General features: G+C 33.2%; 1 long non-coding RNA gene across 1 annotated transcript; it reads left to right on the top strand.

Moving 5' to 3' along the window:
- The first annotated feature begins 3,106 nt into the window (after positions 1-3,106).
- Positions 3,107-4,399, top strand: LOC125061926. Its single transcript, XR_007119109.1, has 2 exons — positions 3,107-3,474; positions 3,634-4,399. It is a non-coding gene; the product is annotated as an uncharacterized LOC125061926 (long non-coding RNA).
- Positions 4,400-4,988: the final 589 nt, after the last annotated feature.

Genomic DNA, 4,988 nt, shown 5'->3' with positions numbered 1-4,988 from the left:
TAACTCGTGGTTGGGCGATCATATTATAATATGATATATTGAATACTCCAAGTACTGACCCTGTATATTAATATCTTGAAAAATGTTTCTTCTAACGATAATTGTAAGTGAAGGGAACTGACATTGTGGACCTGGCCTTCATATTTTTTTATAGAACACATAATAACGACAGTTGCATTGCCGGCATTTCAACGAATATAATATGTTATATATTAAATACACAACTATTTTTACTATATACCTGTATAGATATATACACTTTTCTGTCTATATACTCACGCTTTTCTTGTGTACTTTTGACCAGTCACTTTTCTAGTATGTCCTGGATTTGCTCCTGGTACGAGAAGGCCTAACCAATGGCTTCACCATCCAGGGTTGCCTTGTATAAAAAAATGCGTCTGTCATTTGACAACAATTCATTATAATGTGTTTTGGCAACCCTTTTAAGTTAACAAATACCTGTGTCAGGGTTCCCAGCTCTTCCACAACAAACTCAATAATACATTCCTTGATATATATATCTTAATATATAAAAATTACGTGTCACGTTGTTTGTCCGCTATGGACTCCTAAACTACCGAACCGATATCAATCAAATTTGCACACCGTGTGCAGTTTGATCCAACTTAAAAGATAGGATAGCTTACAACTCAATTTATACCCGCAATATTATTTTATTGCAAAATATTTGTTTATTATTTGATAGTCACAATTCTAACAGATGGCGCTGTGTTGAAAGTACCAACGTTTCACTTAAGCTACAATTTAATGGCATAACCACCAAAAAAGCATGGTGGTCTCAATGACTGGTGTTCTCCTACCGTTTCCCTTGAATAGTTTACTACTATGTAACATAACAAAAATCTTGCAACGCTTGGCCGAGTCTGCTAGTATATATATAATTTAATTACTCCTTTTTAAAATTATTATAACAGAACTAATTTAAGCGCACGACCAACCAGGCTCCAGAAGATAAACACTCCTTATATGGAAATTGTATTTGTTTTTACAACAAACTCCCAAGCGAAATTAGAGAATTATCACTAAATAAATTCAAAACTCTCGTTAAACGTAAATTAATCAATAAAGTTTTTATAAATTTGACGATTATTTAAATGATTCTAATTGTTGGGATTGATTTGCGCCAGTTCAAACAATTTGTATGACTCAAAACTTGGCGATTACTTTTGGCGGAGAGTTTCTTGCCAGTTTTTCTTGCCCTCTTTACCCCCTTGACTTGCGAACTGGTAGTAAAAGTAAATTTAGAATCAATTTAACACCTTTTCTGTTGACTTTCATAAGTGTACTTGGTTACCTATATGAATAAAATTATTTTGAGTTTGTGAAACTAAATGCAACATAGGTTGCATTGCAAGGAAGGGAGAACCCTCCTGGAGAGGCCTGCCTTGCGATTCTGTAACTCACCTTTCAAACTCACACAGCAAACAATAAACTACAAGCTCCCTCCTTATCAGAATGCCAAATCATAAAATGACTGCTTCACGACTGATTTGAGCGCGACCGCCGCTGCGACAACCGCTGTGTGAGTTCGAAAAGTGAGTTACAGAATCGCAAGGCTGCCCTCCAATAAGCCGCCTTGTAACAATCCCTGTTCTAAATAAAAATCTCGAACTAACGCAGTCTACAATTTACCAAACAACCTCTTACAATTTACAAAAACTTTTCGAAATCCCATTTCGTTATCAAACTCATAAATTCTGTGTGTTGAATTGTATCGCGTGTCACTCGGCATTAGTCAATGAACTTAACACAATTTTCGATAAAAAATCTTCATAAGTTCCCTACGATACTACAGAACCGGTCTCAGGGCCGGGAGAACTGGTAAAATATAACACAGCTTATCCCAACAGCATAAGGTCTAAAATCCTTTACACGATATAATTGACTATTGCCATCGAAACTTGACCCCTGTCCGAACGGCTTCATTGAGGCAAAATAGTAAGAATGTTCTCTGTCACGGGTCACGCGCGAATGGTTTCTTTATGGGTTCAAAAGTTGTTATACAACCTTCTTAACTGATTGAACAGTAACTCACGGCCAAGGTCATTTAAATGGTTCAACAGTGTTTTAGGCCTTTGATACTGTATCCTCTTTGGAAAACACTTCAATGTGTGTTTAATTTAGGCTGCAAGATGTAGGATACAACAGTCCATGTCAGCAACAGAAGAGAGTGTACAACAAAAGAAGAATTGACGACGCGTTTCGCTTGTTCGCAATGAGTTGGCGCCATCTGTAGTTCAGTTACAAAAGCCGTCATCCGTTGGTATTTGAACACAGGATTAATAAAATCATTGGTATAAATATAAAACATAGCTACGCCAGTCCTCTTGCGAAAACTGTTAAAATAAAACACACATTCAAAACTTAGTATTTATTAATTTATTTTTATTTTCTCCACATCACTATCTTTACAGGCTAACCTAATACAATAGTGTGGTCCTTAAATATAACATATCATAATAGAAATAAATTAAATCACTCCCTGTTACATTTTGTAATGAAAAAGAAATGCTTAAAATTGGTGAAGTAATAATTACTTAGACTAAAGGAATGAACGTAAATATTTTTAAAATATTGGATAAGTCTTGAATTTTATTATTACAATAAAATTGTATTTTGTTTTGAACAATGTAAATATTAATTATAACATATAACATAAAGTGCGATTTATGTGAACTCACTAAGGGAACATGTAAAAAGATCTGTGCCGTCCGCTACTTCATTGAGTATATGTAAAGGCCGATTTACATTATCTTAGGGTGAGATCTATAGAGCGCACTTAGGGTGAGATCTATAGTGCGCACTTGGACTTTGCTCAGACTTACCTTACGAAAAACTTTGCTTAGTGTACACTAAGGTTAAACTATGATTTCGTATTTATAGACATTTTAACGGTGAGATTAAGCTAAGCCCAAGCTAAGACAGCAAATGTCAAAATACAAATTGATGTTTCATTTCATGCAATACTTTGTTTATTATCCTTTAAAAAAGTAAACAATAACAAATATTTAAACATCTAAAACGGTATACATATATCTTCAATTTATTGTTATTTATGTATTCATTTATTTTATTATTGCAATAACTAGCAATTTACGAGTAACCTTTAGAAAATGTATTAATTATTTAAAGATGACAATAATTTTGTTACGTAGAACGGATCGCATTGTTTTGACAACAGCAACAGAGCACTTGTATCAAATATCAACAATTGAAAATTTTGCCTAAAGTGTTGTATATGTTCGGAACGAATACAACCAAAATCCTTCCATCCTGTACGGTGAGAATGAATTCAAAAGAAGGAACCGTATTTTGAAACACACGGTATTAAATGTGATCCTGCCGCTGATCATTACAAACTTGCAACCTTATAACAACAGAGGATCGCTAAACCTACCGCAATTGCAAATACTTATTGCATTAAGGCATAAAAATGCAACTGGATGTTTTCAGGTAATATTGTGTTCATAAATATGTATGGTTTTTCGATTTGAATATTATACCTATGTATTCTCAAATGATTTTAAATACATTATATGTTGAAGACATTTGTCTTCTGACTTTCAGAAACATAACATATATGTAACTAATAATAATTCATTGACATTACAGATGGTGTGTGGCATAAGCCAATCTACAGTCTGTTTAATTATAAATAAAGTCTCTGCAGAGTTGAGTAAATTACTTCCTAGATTTGTAAATTTTCCAAGAAATATGAACACAGCCAAAACGAAGTTTGAAGAATTAGGAAGATCTAATACTCACCATGGCCTAAACAGTATAATCGGAGCTATTGACTGCACCCATATAAAAATTAATAGACCCAAAGGTATCGCTCACTCTGAAGCATACAGAAATAAAAAAGGGTATTTTTCTGTAAATGTGCAAGCAATAATGGGCCTGATATGGAAATATTTGCTATAGTGACTAGGTGGCCTGGCAGTTCACATGACAGCAGGATATTTAGAAAATGCCTGTTTTAGTAGGTGACAGCGGTTATCCAGCACTTAACTTCATCTTAACAACACTTTTAAATCCAATGACAAGAGCTGACAATATTTATAATTATTCTCAAATAAGAACTAGGCATATTTTTTAAAGGTTTTTCGGAGTGTGAAAAAGGAAATTTCCATGTTTACAGCTAGGACTACAGTCAAAATTGACAAATACTAGTTATATATAATTATAGCTTGTGGTGTATTGCATAATATAGGTATACAGAGAGGCGATGCTTATGATGATGGTGATCTTGCTGACAGCAGAAGTTGAGTAACACAGAAACAATGAAAGATCTCCTACAGGTCTAACATTCCGGCAATCTGTGATTGCACAATTTAACTAGGTAATTTGTTTGGTAATAAAGAATATCAAAACAAAACTTGTTTCATTTTAATCATTTATTTTCTGATTCTTTTTTTAAGTGTAATACATATTTCTAATACTAATTTATATTTTTGTTGAAGAAATTCTATTTCTAACAGATTTTATAATTTCATATGTTCCACTCCTATCTCAAATTTTTTAGGGTAGTCAGGTAATAAATGGTAGAAGATTCAGGGAAACGCAAATAACAGATGTGAAGCGAGAGACATCGGTTAGGTTATAGTTTGAATTTCGTTGTCACTATAATATGCCAGGGCTGCCAGGTGACATACAAAATCACACCAGTTATTTTTAAGATTTCTCAAAAATGGGGTTTGAACAATTACATAAATAATATAAATAAACAACAATAAATACCATAATAATGTGTAATTATTTTATTCCATGCATTTCATAGGTATTTATCAAGATCATTTATAATTTCTTTGAATTCAAATTCTATTTTTCCCAAAGTCTATGGAACTCCGATACAAAATGGCAACACCGTTCATTAAAAACCGACAAAAATAAAAAGTCCAGTAAAAGATATGATGGTAAAGCAAATTTTGGGCCATTATTTTTGTTAGGCTTATAGTCAAAGTTTT

This window comes from Pieris napi, chromosome 24 (assembly GCF_905475465.1).
Source record: "Pieris napi chromosome 24, ilPieNapi1.2, whole genome shotgun sequence".
Lineage (NCBI taxonomy): Eukaryota > Metazoa > Arthropoda > Insecta > Lepidoptera > Pieridae > Pieris > Pieris napi.
This window is presented reverse-complemented; position numbering and strand designations above follow the sequence as displayed.